Below are 16,417 nucleotides of genomic sequence, written 5' to 3' on the forward strand. Positions count from 1 at the left end.
GCTCAACTTTTGAGGTGGAAAGAATTTGGCCAAGAAAGCATTGACCAACTTTTTCCAAGAGTTCAGGCTTTCTTTAGGTTGTGAGTCCAACCATATCCTAGCTCTGTCTCTTACAGCAAAGGGGAAAAGCATAAGTCTGTAGACCTCAGGATTAACCCCATTGGTCTTAACAGTGTCACAGATTTGTAAGAATTCAGCTAAGAACTGATGAGGATCTTCCAATGGAAGTCCATGAAACTTGCAATTCTACTGCATTAGAGAAACTAATTGAGGCTTAAGCTCAAAGTTGTTTTCTCCAATTGCAGGAATTGAGATGCTTCTTCCATAGAAGTCAGAAGTTGGTGCAGTAAAGTCACCAAGCACCTTCCTTGCATCTCCACCATTGTTATTATTTTCGGCTGCCATGTCTTCTTCTTTTTCGAAAATTTCTGTTAGGTTCTCTCCAGAGTTTTGTGCTTTAGCTTCTCTTAGCTTCCTCTTCAGAGTCCTTTCAGGTTCAGGATCAGCTTCAGCAAGAATGTTCTTATCCTTGTTCTTGCTCATATGAAAAAGAAGAGAACAGAAAAGAAGAGGAATCATTTATGTCACAATATAGAGATTCCTTTATGTGAGTAGAAGAATAGAAGAATAGAATGAAGAAGGGAGAAGAAGAAGGATTCAAACACAGAGAGAGGGAGAGGGTTTGAATTATAAGAAGAAGAGAAGTGTTAGTAAATAAATAAAATAAATAGAAAGAGATGAGAGAGAGAATGTATTTGAAAAAGAAAAGAAAATATTTTTATTTTTATTTTAATTATTAGTTAGAATTCGAATTTATTAGAAGAAATAAAATAAAATTAGAATTTAAAACAATTAGTTAATTAAAAAGAATTTTGAAAAAGTTGTTAGTGATTTTCGAAAATTAGAGAGAGAAAAGTAGTTAGGTGGTTTTGAAAAAGATAAGAAATAGTAAAACAAACAAAAAGTCAAATAGTTAATTGAAAAAGATTTGAAAATCAATTTTGAAAAGATAAGAAGTTAGAAAAAGATTTTGAAATTAAGTTTTGAAAAAGATATGATTGAAAGATATAATTGAAATTTATTTTGAAAAAGATTTGAAAAGGAAATTGAAAAGATTTGATTTTTAAAATTAAAATTGATGACTTGACTAACAAGAAACTAAAAGATATGATTCTAGAATTTAAAGATTGATCCTTTCTTAATAGGCAAGTAACAACTTGAAAATTTTTTTGAATCAAAACATTAAATGTTAGCAATAATTTCGAAAATTATGAAATAAAAGTAAGAAAAAGATTTTGAAAATTTGTTTAAGAAATTCAAAAATAGTAAGAAGAAAAATGACAAAGATTTGATTTTTTTGAAAAAGATTTTAAAAGATAAAGTTTTTAAATTGAAATTTTGACTTGACTAACAAGAAACAATTAAATTTTAAAATTTTGACTAAGTCAATCCCAAAATTTCGAAATTTATGAGTGAGATAAGGGAAATATATTATTTTTTATTTTTTTAAATTAATGAAGAAATATTATTTTTGTTGTTTTTCTCTCTCTTCATTAAACAACAAAATGAAACAAAACATAAAAATTTAAGATCAAAACAAACAATGCATGTAAGAACACCTTGAATGTCAAGATGAACACCAAGAATACTTTGAAGATCAAAATGAACATCAAGAACATATTTTTGAAAATTTTTAAGAAAAGAAACACATGCAAGACACCAAACTTAGAATGTTTTAATGTTTAGACACTAATAATTCGAAAATGCATATGAAAAATAAGAAAAGACACAAAACAAGAAAAATCATCAAGAACAACTTGAAGATCATGAAGAACATAATGCATATATTTTCGAAAATTAAAGACAAATTAAAACATGCAATTGACACCAAACTTAAATTTTGACACAAGACTCAAACAAGAAACACAAATTTTTTTTGGTTTTATGATTTTATTAAATTTTTTTGTATAATTTTTTCGAAAATATTTTGGAAAAAGAAAATAAAGAAATTCAAAATTTTTAAAAAGAATTCCAGGATTCGTGCAATGTTAGTCTAAAGCTTCGGTCCAAAAGAATTAGACATGGCCAAATGGCCAGCCAAGCTTTAGCATACAAATACAGACATGTCCTTTCTACAATAGAAAGTGGAAACCTTGGTCCAAAAGATTAGACATGGCTTCACAGCCAGCTAGGCTTCAACATATCTTAAGAAACTCTAGAATTCATTCTTAAAAATTCTGAAGAACAATTTTTTTTTGAAAATAAAATTAAAAAGGTTAAACATAAAATAAAATTACCTAATCTAAGCGACAAGATGAACCGTTAGTTGTCCAAACTCGAACAATCCCCGGCAACGGCGCCAAAAACTTGGTGTACGAAATTGTGATTCACACTTTTTACAACTCTGCACAACTAACCAGCAAGTGCACTGGGTCGTCCAAGTAATACCTTACGTGAGTAAGGGTCGATCCCACGGAGATTGTCGGCTTGAAGCAAACTATGGTCATCTTGTAAATCTCAGTCAAGCAGATTCAAATGGTTCTGGGGTTTTGATAATTAAAAGAAAAATAAAACATAAAATAAGATAAAGATACTTATGTGATTCATTGGTGGGAGTTTCAGATAAGCGTTTGGAGATGCTTTGTTGCTTCTAAACCTTTGCTTTCCTATTGCCTTCTTCCAATCATGCGTGCTCCCTTCCATGGCAAGCTGTATGATCCTCTTGGATGAAAAATACCAGGTACGATCTCTGCACGGCTAATCAACTGTCGGATTTCTCGTCTCGGATGAAAGATACCAAGTACAGCTACCGCAGACTAATCATCTGTCGGTTCCTGCTAGCGTTGGAATAGGACCCTTGTCCTTTTGCACATTGTCACTGTGCCCAACATTCGCAAGTTTGAAGCTCGTCACAGTCATCCCTTCCCAGATCCTACTCGAAATACCACAGACAAGGTTTAGACTTTCTGGATCTCTAGAATGGCTGCCAATTGGTTCTAGCCTATACCACGAAGATCCTAATCTCACAGACTCGGTCCGTGTATTAGAGACTCAAGAGAATATACTCCAGCTGTCGTCCAATGACTACGTTGAACATCATGTAGACCGCTTGTGGTTGTCAGGCACGCGGATCTTGGCTAAGCGGGTAATGAAGATTGGGTGATTGTCACGGGTCACCCCCTTCATTCTGACTTAACTGAATTAAGTACGAGAGTATATCTTGGAGAAGAAGTAGGCGTGAATTGAAAAAAAATAATAGTACTTGCATTAATTCATGAAGAACAGCAGAGCTCCACACCTTAATCTATGAGGTGTAGAAACTCCACCGTAGAAAATACATAAGTAAAAATAGTCTAGGCATGGCCGAATGGCAAGCCTCCAAGTCCAAGTCTCATATCTAAAATGATCAAAAGATGATCAAAAGATATGAATACAATAGTAAAAAGTGTTATTTATACTAAACTAGTAACTTAGATTTACAGAAAATGAGTAACTAAGTGTAGATAGTGCAGAAATCCACTTCCGACGCCCACTTGGTGTGTGCTTGGGCTGAGCATTGAAGCTTTCACGTGCATAGGCCACTCTTGGAGTTAAACGCCAGCTTGGGTGCCAGTTTGGGCGTTTAACTCCAATTCTGGTGCTAGTTCTGGCATTTTACGCCAGAAAGTTTTAGGCTGGCTTTTAGCGCCGGTTTGGGCCATCAAATCTCGAGCAAAGTATAAACTATTATATATTGCTGGAAAACCCAAGATGTCTACTTTCCAACGCAATTGAGAGCACACCAATTGGGCTTCTGTAGCTCTAGAAAATCGACTTGGAGTGCAAGAGGGTCAGAATCCAACAGCATCTGCAGTCCTTTTTCAGCCTCTAAATCAGATTTTTGCTCAGGTCCCTCAATTTCAGCTAGAAAATATCTGAAATCACAGAAAAATACACAAACTTATAGTAAAGTCTAGAAATGTGATTTTTGAATAAAAACTAATAAAAATATAATAAAAAGTAACTAAAACATACTAAAAACTATGTAAATACAATGCCAAAAGGGTATAAATCCCCTCATCATCGCCCTAAGCAAGTTCTGTTAAATACAGCACGTGACGCTCATTACGCGTAGGCGTCAGCCACGCATACGCGTCAGCCACGCATACGCGTCTGGTGTGCGAAATCGTGATCATTACATTTCTTGGTAACGGCGCTAAAAACTCAATACGTACGTTCATGATCTTATATCTGTTTCACAACTTCGTACAACTAACCAGCAAGTGCACTGGGTCGTTCAAGTAATAAACCTTACGTGAGTAAGGGTCAATCCCACGGAGATTGTCGGCTTGAAGCAAGCTATGGTCACCTTGTAAATCTCAGTCAGGCGGATTAAATTGTATTAAGAAATTATAGTGGATGAAAATAAATAAAATATAAAATAGGATAGTGGTACTTATGTAATTCATTGGTGAGAATTTCAGATAAGCGTATAGAGATGCTTTCGTCCCTCTGAACCTCTGCTTTCCTACTGTCTTCATCCAATCCTTCCTACTCCTTTCCATGGCAAGCTGTATGTTGGGCATCACCGTTGTCAATGGCTACTTCCCGTCCTCTCAGTGAAAATGGTCCAAGATGCTCTGTCACGGCACGACTATTCATCTGTCGGTTCTCGATCATACTGGAATAGGATCCATTGATCCTTTTGCGTCTGTCACTACGCCCAGCACTCGCGAGTTTGAAGCTCGTCACAGCCATCCCTTCCCAGATCCTACTCGGAATACCACAGACAAGGTTTAGACTTTCCAGATCTCAGAAATGGCCATCCATGGGTTCTAACTTATACCATGAAGACACTAATAACTTGGACTCGGTCCCCTGTATTAGATATCCAAGAGATATCCATTCAATCTAAGGTAGAACGGAAGTGGTTGTCAGGCACGCGTTCATAAGTTGAGAATGATGATAATTGTCACGATCATCACATCCATCATATTGAAGTGCGAATGAATATCTTAAAAGCGGAATAAGTTGAATTGAGTAGAAAAACAGTAGTACTTTGCATTAATTTTTGAGGAACAGCAGAGCTCCAAATACATAAGTGATGAAGGACATGGCCGAATGGCCAGCCCCCAAACGTGATCTAAAGATCAAAAGATAATCCAAAGATGAAAATACAATAGTAAAAAGTCCTATTTATACTAGACTAGCTACTAGGGTTTACAGAAGTAAGTAATTGATGTAGAAATCCACTTCCGAGGCCCACTTGGTGTGTGCTTGGGCTGAGCATGAAGCTTTCACGTGGAGAGGTCATTCTTGGAGTTGAACACCAGTTTGTAACGTGTTTCTGGTGTTGAACTCCACTTTGCAACTTGTTTCTGGCGCTGAACGCCAGACTGCAACATGGAACTGGCGTTTAACGCCAGTTTGTGTCATCTAAACTCGGGCAAAGTATGGACTATTATATATTGCTGGAAAGCCCTGGATGTCTACTTTCCAACTCAATTGGAAGCGCGCCATTTGGAGTTCTGTAGCTCCAGAAACTCCACTTTGAGTGCAGAGAGGTCAGAATCCAATAACATCTGCAGTCCTTCTTCAACCTCTGAATCTGATTTTTGCTCAGGTCCCTCAATTTCAGCCAGAAAATACCTGAAATCACAGAAAAACACACAAACTCATAGTAAAGTCCAGAAATGTGAATTTTAATTAAAAACTAATAAAAATAGACTAAAAACTAACCAACTTATACTGAAAACTATGTAAAAACAATGCCAAAAAGTGTATAAATTATCCGCTCATCACAACACCAAACTTAAATTGTTGCTTGTCCCCAAGCAACTGAAAATCAAATAGGATAAAAAGAAGAGAATATACTATAAATTCCAAAATATCAATGAAACATAGCTCCAATCAGATGAGCGGGACTTGTAGCTTTTTGCCTCTTAAATAGTTTTGGCATCTCGCTTTATCCATTGAGGTTCAGAATGATTGGCATCTATAGGAACTCAGAGTTCAGATAGTGTTATTGATTCTCCTAGTTCAGTATGTTGATTCTTGAACACAGCTACTTTATGAGTCTTGGCCGTGGCCCTAAGCACTTTGTTTTTCAGTTTTACCACCGGATACATAAATGCCACAGACACATAACTGGGTGAACCTTTTCAGATTGTGACTCAGCTTTGCTAGAGTCCCCAATTAAAGGTGTCCAGGGTTCTTAAGCACACTCTTCTTTTTGCTTTGGACCTCGACTTTAACCGCTCAGTCTCAAGTTTTCACTTGACACCTTCACGCCACAAGCACATGGTTAGGGACAGCTTGGTTTAGCCGCTTAGGCCAGGATTTTATTCCTTTAGGCCCTCCTATCTACTGATGCTCAAAGCCTTAGATCCTTTTTATTACCCTTACCTTTTGGTTTTAAGGGATATTGGCTTTTTGCTCTTGCCTTTTGGTTTTAAGAGATTTTGGCTTTTTCTGCTTGCTTTTTCTTTTTCTCTCTTTTTTTTCGCTATTTTATTTTATTTTTTTCGCAAACTTTTGTATTCACTGCTTTTTCTTGCTTCAAGAATCATTTTTATGATTTTTCAGATTATCAAATAACATTTCTCCTTTTCATCATTCTTTCAAGAGCCAACATATTTAACATTCATAAACAACAACTTCAAAAGACATATGCATTGTTCAAGCATACATTCAGAAATAAAAAGTATTGCCACCACATCAAAATAATTAAACTAGTTTCAAGGATGAATTCAAAACCATGTACTTCTTGTTCTTTTGTAATTAAAACATTTTTCATTTAAGAGAGGTGATGGATTCATATTCACTACTTTAAGGCATAGACACTTAGGCACTAATGATCATGTAATAAAGACACAAACATAGATAAAACATAAAGCTCAAAAATCGAAAAACAACAGGAAAATAAATAAACAAGGAGATTAAGGAATGAGTCCACCTTAGTGAGGGTGGTGTCTTCCTCTTCTTGAAGAACCAATGGTGCTTTTGAGCTCCTCTATGTCTCTTCCTTGTCTTTCTTGCTCCTCTCTCATAGCTCTTTGATCTTCTCTAATTTCATGGAGGATGATAGAGTGCTCTTGGTGCTCCACCCTTAGTTGTCCCATGTTGGAACTTAATTCTCCTAGGAAAGTGTTGATTTGTTCCCAATAATTCTTGCCAAATTAGAGGACTTGTCAGCCACCTTGTAGAGTTCTTGAGGTATAATCTCATAAACTTCCACCTCTTCTCCAATCATGATACTATGAATCATGATGGCCCGGTCTACAGTAACTTCCGACCGGTTGCAAGTAGGAATGATTGAGCGTTGAATGAACTCCAACCATTCTCTAGCTACTGGTTTGAGGTCAAGCCTTCTTAGTTGAACCGGCTTGCCTTTTGAGTCAATTTTCCATTGAGCTCCTTCCACACATATGTCCATGAGGACTTGGTCTAACCTTTGATCAAAGTTGACCCTTCTTGTGTAGGGGCGTGCGTTCTCTTCCATCATTGGCAAGTTGAACGCCAGCCTTACATTTTCCGGACTGAAATCTAAGTATTTTCCCCGAACCATGGTAAGCCAATGCTTTGGATTCGGGTTCACACTTTGATCATAGTTCCTTGTGATCCATGCGTTTGCGTAGAACTCTTGAACCATTAGGATCCCGACTTGTTGAATGGGGTTGGTAAGAACTTTCCAACCTCTTCTTTGGATTTCAAGACGGATCTCCGGATACTCATTCTTTTTGAGTTTGAAAGGAACCTCAGGGATCACTTTCTTCTTGGCCACAATTTCATGGAAGTGGTCTTGATGGACCTTAGAGATGAATCTCTCCATCTCCCATGACTCAGAGGTGGAAGCAATTGCCTTCCCTTTCCTCTTTCTAGAGGTTTCTCTGGCCTTAGGTGCCATGAATGGTTATGGAAAAATAAAAAGCTATGCTTTTACCACACCAAACTTAAAATGGTTGCTCGTCCCTGAGTAAAAAGAAGAAAGAAAGAAGTAGAAGAAGAAGAAAAATAGAGGAGATGGAGGGAGAAGGTGAATTCGGCCAAGGGGTGAAGAGAAGGTTGTATTGTGTGAAAAGGAGAGAAGAAATGAGGGGTTTATATAGGAGTGGGGAGGGGTTAGGATTCGGCCATTTAGGGTGGGTTTGGGAAGGAAATTATTTTGAATTTAAAGGTAGGTGGGGTTTTTGGGGAAGAGAGGATGGATGTGAGTGGTGAAGAGGTGATGGGAAAGAGTGATTGAGTTGATTGGTGAGGGGTATTTGGGGAAGAGAGTTATGAAAAGGTGTGAAGAGGAGAGAAGAAGTAGGTGGGGATCCTGTGGGGTCCACAGATCCTAAGGAGATCCTGTGGGATCCACAGATCCAGTGGGCCAAGGACTTTAATCATCCCTGCTCCAATTAGGCGTGTAAATGCCCTTTGTAGGCAATCCTGGCATTTAACGCCAGATTCCAGCATGTTTCTGGCGTTAAACGCCACTTCCATGCTTGTTTTGGGCGTTCAACGCCAGTCTGCAGCATGTTTCTGGCATTGAATGCCAGTTTTCCTTTGGGGTGCATTCCTGGTGTTTAAACGCTAGAATGCTGCTTGTTTCAGGCGTTTAACGCCAGTTTCATGCTCTGTTCTGGCGTTAAAGGCCAGCCAGATGCTCCTTACTGGCGTTTAAACGCCAGTAAGCCCTTCCTCCAGGGTGTTCTGTTTTCAATGCTATTTTTCATTCTGTTTTTGAATTTTTTTTGTAGTTTTTGTGACTCCACATAATCATCAACCTAGTAAATCATGAGATAACAAAGAGAAAATAAAATAAAATATATTAAATAACATTGGGTTGCCTCCCAACAAGTGCTTCTTTAATGTCAATAGCTTGACAGTGGGCTCTCACTGAGCCACACAGGTGATCAGGTCAATTTTATAGATTCCCAACACCAAACTTAGAGTTTGGATGTGGGGATTCAACACCAAACTTAGAGTTTGGCTGAGGCCTCCCAACACCAAACTTAGAGTTTGATTGTGGGGGCTTTATTTGACTCTGTACTGAGAGAAGCCTTTCATGCTTCCTCTCCATGGTTACAGAAGGAGGACCTTGAGTTTTAAACACAAGGTAGTCCTCATTCAGTTGAAGGACCAACTATCCTCTGTCCACATCAATCACAGCTCTTGCTGTGGCTAGGAAGGGTCTTCCAAGGATGATAGATTCATCCTCTTCCTTCCCAGTGTCTAGGATTATGAAATCAGCAGGCATGTAAAGGTCTTCAACCTTTACTAACATGTCCTCTACTAGTCCATAAGCCTATTTTCTTGAGTTGTCTGCCATCTCTAGTGAGATTCTGGCAGCTTGCACCTCAAAGATTCCCAGTTTCTCCATTACAGAGAGTGGCATGAGGTTTATCCCTGACCCAAGGTCACATAGAGCCTTCTCAAAGGTCATGGTGCCTATGGTACAAGGTATTAAGAACTTTCCAGGATCTTGTTTCTTCTGAGGTAATGTCAGTTGATCCAGATCACTCAGTTCATTGATGAGCAAGGGAGGTTCATCTTCCCAAGTCTCATTACCAAATAATTTGGCATTTAGCTTCATGATTGCACCAAGGTACTTGGCAACTTGCTCTTCAGTAACATCCTCATTCTCTTCAGAAGAAGAATATTCATCAGAGCTCATGAATGGCATAAGGAGGTTTAATGGAATCTCTATGGTCTCCAGATGAGCCTCAAAGTCCTTTGGTTCCTCAGAGGGAAGCTCCTTATTGATCTCTGGACGTCCCAGGAGGTATTCCTCACTGGGATTCACGTCCTCTCCCTCCCTTACAGGTTCAGCCATGGTAATTAGTTCAATGGCCTTGCACTCTCCTTTTGGATTCTCTTCTGTATTGCTTGGGAGAGTACTAGGAGGGATTTCAATGATCCTTTTACTCAGCTGGCCCACTTGTGCTTCCAGATTTCTAATGGAGGACCTTGTTTCATTCATGAAACTTAAAGTGGCTTTAGATAGATCAGAGACTATATTTGCTAAGCTAGATGGATTCTGCTAAGAACTCTCTGTCTGTTGCTGAGTGGATGATGAAAAAGGCTTGCTATTGCTAAAACTGTTTCTTTCACCATTATTAAAGCCTTGTTGAGGCTTTTGATCCTTCCATGAGAGATTTGGATGATTTCTCCATGAAGGATTATAGGTGTTTCCATAGGGTTCACCCATGTAATTCACTTCTGCTATTACAGGGTTCTCAGGATCATAAGCTTCTTCTTTAGAAGATGCCTCTTGAGTACTGTTGGATGCAGCTTGCATTCCATTCAGACTTTGAGAAATCATTTTGACGTGTTGAGTCAATATTTTATTCTGAGCTAATATGGCATTTAGAGTATCAATTTCAAGAACTCCCTTTTAAACTGGCGTTCCATTATTCACAAGATTCCTTTCAGAAGTGTATATGAACTGGTTATTTACAACCATGTCAATGAGTTCTTGAGCTTCTGCAGGTGTTTTCTTTAGGTGAATGGATCCACCTGCAGAATGGTCCAGTGACATCTTTGATAGCTCAGACAGACCATCATAGAATATATCCAGGATGGTCCATTCTGAAAGCATGTCAGAAGGACACCTTTTGGTCAGTTCCTTGTATCTCTCCCAAGCTTCATAGAGGGATTCACCTTCTTTCTGTCTGAAGGTTTGAACATCCACTCTAAGCTTACTAAGCTTTTGAGGAGGAAAGAACTTGGCTAAGAAAGCTGTGACCAGCTTATCCCAAGAGTTCAGGCTATCTTTAGGTTGAGAGTCCAACCACACTCTAGCTCTGTCTCTTACAGCAAACGGGAAAAGCATAAGCCTGTAGACCTCGGGATCAATCCCATTGGTCTTAACAGTATCACAGATCTGCAGGAATTCAGTTAAGAACTGAAAAGGATCTTCAGATGGAAGTCCATGAAACTTGCAGTTCTGCTGCATCAGAGAAACTAATTGAGGTTTCAGCTCAAAGTTGTTTGCTCCAATGGCAGGGATGGAGATGCTTCTTACATGTAAATTGGAATTAAGTGCAGTAAAGTCACCAAGCATCCTCCTTGCATTATTATTATTTTCGGCTGCCATATCCTCTTCCTGTTCGAAAATTTCTATAAGGTTGTCTCTGGATTGTTGTATTTTAGCTTCTCTTAGTTTCCTTTTTAGAGTCCTTTCAGGTTCAGGATCAGCTTCAACAAGAATGTTCTTATCCTTGTTCCTGCTCATATGACAAAGAAGGAAATAACAAAGAAAAAATGGAATCTTCTATGTCACAGTATAGAGATTCTTCTATGTGAGTAGAAGAAAAGAAATTCGAACACCAGGAGGAAGAGAGGGTTCGAATTTTTAGATGAAGAGAAGTGTTAGTAAATAAATAAAATAATTAGAAAGAGATGAGGGGAAGAGAATTTCGAAAATTAAATAAAAATAAAAGAAAAATATTTTTGTTTTTAATTAAAATTAGAATTAAAATTTGAAAATTAAAAAGAAAAATGAAATTAAATTAAATTTAAAACAATTAATTAATTAAAAAGGAATTTTGAAAAAGAAGAGGTGATTTTCGAAAATTAGAGATAGAGAGTTAGTTAGGTAGTTTTGAAAAAGATATGATTGAAACAAAAAGATAGGATTGGTTTGAAAAAGATTTGAAAATTAAATTTTGAAAAGATAGGAAGTTAGAAAAGAAGTTAGAAAAGATTTTGAAATTGATTTTGAAAAAGATATAATTGAAACTTAATTTGAAAAAGATTTGAAAAAGAAATTTAAAAAGATTTGATTTTGAAATCAAAGTTGATTACTTGACTAACAAGAAACTAAAAAGATATGATTCTATAGTTTAAAGGTTGAATCTTTCTTACTAGGCAAGTAACAAACTAGAAATTTTTGAATCAATCATATTAGTTATTAGCATTAATTTCGAAAATATGAAATAAAAATAAGAAAAAGATTTTGAAAATAAAATTTGAAAATTTCGAAATTTATAAAAGAAAAATGAGAAAGATTTGAATTTTTTTGAAAAGATTTGAAAAAGATAGAATTTTTAAATTGAAAATTTGATTTGACTCATAAGAAACAACTAAATTTTAAAAAGTTTTGAAAAAGTCAACTCAAATTTTCGAATTTGATGAGAAGAAAAAGGGAAAGATATTTTTTTTTATTTTTGAATTTTTAATGATGAAAGAGAAAAACATCAAAAAGACTCAAAACTTGAAAATTATGAATCAAAACAAGAAAAATATGCAAGAACACTTTGAATACAAAGATGAACACCAAGAACACTTTGAATGTCAAAATGAACATCAAGAACTTATTTTTGAAAAATTTTCAAGAAAAGAAAACATGCAAGACACCAAACTTAAAAATTCTTATTCTTTAGACATTAATGATTCAAGAATGCATATGAAAAACAAGAAAAGACACAAAACAAGAAAATATGAAGATCAAACAAGAAGACTGGCCAAGAACAACTTGAAGATCATGAAGAATGCAATGCATGAAATTTTCGAAAATATATTTTTTTTAGAAAATTAAAAAGATGCAATTGACACCAAACTTAAAACTTGACTCTAGACTCAAACAAGAAACACAAAAATATTTTTGATTTTTATGATTTTATAAATTTTTTTTTGGATTTTTCGAAAATAAGAATAATAAAAACAAAAAGGTTAAAATTAAAATAAAGTTACCTAATCTGAGCAACAAGATGAACCGTCAGTTGTCCAAACTCGAACAATCCCCGGCAACGGCGCCAAAAACTTGGTGTGCGAAATCGTGATCATTCCATTTCTTGGTAACAGCGCTAAAAACTCAATACGCACGTTCATGATCTTATATCTGTTTCACAACTTCGTACAACTAACCAGCAAGTGCACTGGGTCGTCCAAGTAATAAACCTTACGTGAGTAAGGGTCGATCCCACGAAGATTGTCGGCTTGAAGCAAGCTATGGTTACCTTGTAAATCTCAGTCAGGCGGATTAAATTGTATTAAGAAATTATAGTGGATGAAAATAAATAAAATATAAAATAGGATAGTGGTACTTATGTAATTCATTGGTGAGAATTTCAAATAAGCGTATAGAGATGCTTTCGTCCCTCTGAACCTCTGCTTTCCTACTGTCTTCATCCAATCCTTCCTACTCCTTTCCATGGCAAGCTGTATGTTGGGCATCACCATTGTCAATGGCTACTTCCCGTCCTCTCAGTGAAAATGGTCCAAGATGCTCTGTCACGACGGCTATTCATCTGTCGGTTCTCGATCAAACTGGAATAGAATCCATTGATCCTTTTGCGTCTGTCACTACGCCCTGCACTCGCGAGTTTGAAGCTCGTCACAGCCATCCCTTCCCAGATCCTACTCGGAATACCACAGACAAGGTTTAGACTTTTCGGATCTCAGGAATGGCCATCCATGGGTTCTAACTTATACCACGAAGACACTAATAACTTGGACTCGGTCCCCTGTATTAGATATCCAAGAGATATCCATTCAATCTAAGGTAAAACGGAAGTGGTTGTTAGGCACGCGTTCATAAGTTGAGAATGATGATGATTGTCACGATCATCACATCCATCATATTGAAGTGCGAATGAATATCTTAGAAGCGGAATAAGTTGAATTGAGTAGAAAAACAGTAGTACTTTGCATTAATATTTGAGGAACAGCAGAGCTCCACACCTTAATCTATGGTGTGTAGAAACTCTACCGTTGAAAATACATAAGTGATGAAGGTTCAGACATGGCCGAATGGCCAGCCCCCAAACATGATCTAAAGATCAAAAGATAATCCAAAGATGAAAATACAATAGTAAAAAGTCCTATTTATACTAGACTAGCTACTAGGGTTTACAGAAGTAAGTAATTAATGTAGAAATCCACTTCCGGGGTCCACCTGGTGTGTGCTTGGGCTGAGCATGAAGCTTTCACGTGGAGAGGTCATTCTTGGAGTTGAACGCCAGTTTGTAACGTGTTTCTGGCATTGAACTCCACTTTGCAACTTGTTTCTGGCGCTGAACGCCAGACTGCAACATGGAATTGGCGTTCAATGCCAGTTTGCATCATCTAAACTCAGGCAAAGTATGGACTATTATATATTTCTGAAAATCCCTGGATGTCTACTTTCCAACACAATTAGAAGCGCGCCATTTGGAGTTCTGTAGCTCCAGAAAATCCACTTTGAGTGCAGGGAGGTCAGAATCCAACAGCATCTGCAGTCCTTCTTCAACCTCTGAATCTGATTTTTGCTCAGGTCCCTCAATTTCAGCCAGAAAATACCTGAAATCATAGAAAAACATACAAACTCATAATAAAGTCCAGAAATGTGAATTTTAAATAAAAACTAATAAAAATAGACTAAAAACTAACTAAATCATACTGAAAACTATGTAAAAATAATGCCAAAAAGCATATAAATTATCCGCTCATCAGCGTCGCTGAACCTTGCTCCTGGCCACGCGTACGCGTCATCCACGCGTGCGCATCGCTACCAGATTTTGAAATCCTTAATTCCTTATGTTCCTTCCACTTTTGCATGTTTCTTTTCAATCCTCTAAGCCATTTTTGCCCTATAAAACCTGAAAATACTTAACACACATATCACATCATCGAATGATAATAAGAGAGGATTAAAATTAGCAATTTTAAGGCCTAGAAAGCATGTTTTTAATTATAGCACGATATTAAGAAGGAAACTTAAAAACATGCAATTTACATGAATAAGTGTGAGAATAGTTGACAAAACCCACTCAATTCATTCCAAAATATATCATAAAATAGTGGTGTCAAATCTCCCGACACTTAAACATTAGCATGTCCTCATGCTAAGCTCAATGGAAACAAAAGAGTGAAGGAAAAATGGTGAGACTTATGCAATGCAATTTATCTATAAGAATGCAACTACGTGCTAAATGCTTTTACCTACTTGGTTAAAAGTAAAAAAATTCTCCAAGGATAAACATAAACTAGATTCCACTAATTCAAATCTCAAAATAAAGTACAAGTAGACTTGCAAGAAGAAAGCTCATGAAAGTCGGGAACAAAGAATCGAGCATCGAACCCTCTCCGGAAGTGTATACGCTCGAATCACTCTAGTGTTTGAGGGTCGATTCTCACGGCTCTCTACTAATCTTGCTTTCTAAGGCTTGCTCTTCTTCTACCAATCAACAATATTTAATACACAAATACACATATCAAGAGGTCTTTTCAAGGGTTATAATGGGGTTAGGGTCAAGGTAGGAATGTATTTGGTTAAGTGGACTAAAATCCGAATCCTTGATTAACCTAAACTTCCCACCTAACCTAAGACATTCCATGTTATCACAATGCAAAGCCTAGCTACCCATTGACTATTTTTCCACAAATTCATGCACCTTGGTATCTTTCGAGTACAAATCATATGCATTCGTTCACTTATTAGCTTTGGGGCATTTTGTCCCCTTTTTATTGCTTTCTCTTTTTATTTTTTTTTCCCGTCCTTATTATTTATTTTTGTTTTTTTCTTTTATTTATTTATTTTTATTTTTTTCAGTGAGTTAATGCATATGATTAATGTGCTGGATGCATGAACAAGTGCCCAAACTATTTTCACATTTTTATATAATAATAAAAAATACCTAATTCCCTAACCAGGTATTTCCCAAACCCAAATTCCCTACACTTAGTTCATATGCACTCTCACTAGTCTAAGCTAACCAAGGATTCAAATTAGGGACATTTATTTTTTTCCGCTTAGAGTTAATGATGTACTAAAATAAGGAATAAATGGGATAAAATAGGCTCAACATTGGGTTGCAAAGGGTAATGATAGGGTAAGACCATATGGGTATGTGAGCTATAGTAAAACAAGGCCTCAATCACGTAAGTGCATGCATACATCAAACAATAGAAATATAGAATCAAGCAAGACAAAGATCACAAATTTAGAGAGAACAACACACACAAAAATAAAACATTGGTTGATAAGATGCAACTAATCAAATAGGTTCAAAATCTCACTGGTTTTGTGTGTTTGAGCTCTAAAACCATGTTCCTTATATAAATTCCTTCAAGCAATGTTCAACAAAAAAATTTTTCAAATTAGTAAAATGCTTTAAAGCAGTGTCTTGTAAAAGAAATTATCACTTCAACCAAGTAGTACCTAAATGCAAGCAACTAACTACTCATGCAAGTTATCCTATGTAACACAAGAAAATTAAAGTATTGGTGTTGAGAGAGAGTTGTTACCTTCGAGAGTCAGTTACCGACCTCCCCACACTTAATGCTCAACACGGTCCTCCATGCCATCAGTGATCTGCCAGGTGGGTCTGGGATCCTCCATGTCCATATCTTGATCGCTCACCTTGCCATCAATGGAAGTAGAGTCCGAGGTGTTGGCTTCCTCCATAGGTGGGTTAGAACACCCAATGAGCTCTTTCAAGTAGTTATAGCGGCGCTTGTTGCGTCACTC

The 16,417-nt window shown here is 36.9% G+C and overlaps 1 non-coding gene across 1 annotated transcript; it reads left to right on the forward strand.

Annotated features, from left to right (window-relative positions):
* The first annotated feature begins 10,558 nt into the window (after nucleotides 1–10,558).
* On the forward strand, nucleotides 10,559–10,666 carry LOC112788590 (small nucleolar RNA R71). The gene has a single exon (XR_003195950.1). It is a non-coding gene; the product is annotated as a small nucleolar RNA R71 (small nucleolar RNA).
* Nucleotides 10,667–16,417: the final 5,751 nt, after the last annotated feature.

Source organism: Arachis hypogaea, chromosome 20 (assembly GCF_003086295.3).
Source record: "Arachis hypogaea cultivar Tifrunner chromosome 20, arahy.Tifrunner.gnm2.J5K5, whole genome shotgun sequence".
Lineage (NCBI taxonomy): Eukaryota > Viridiplantae > Streptophyta > Magnoliopsida > Fabales > Fabaceae > Arachis > Arachis hypogaea.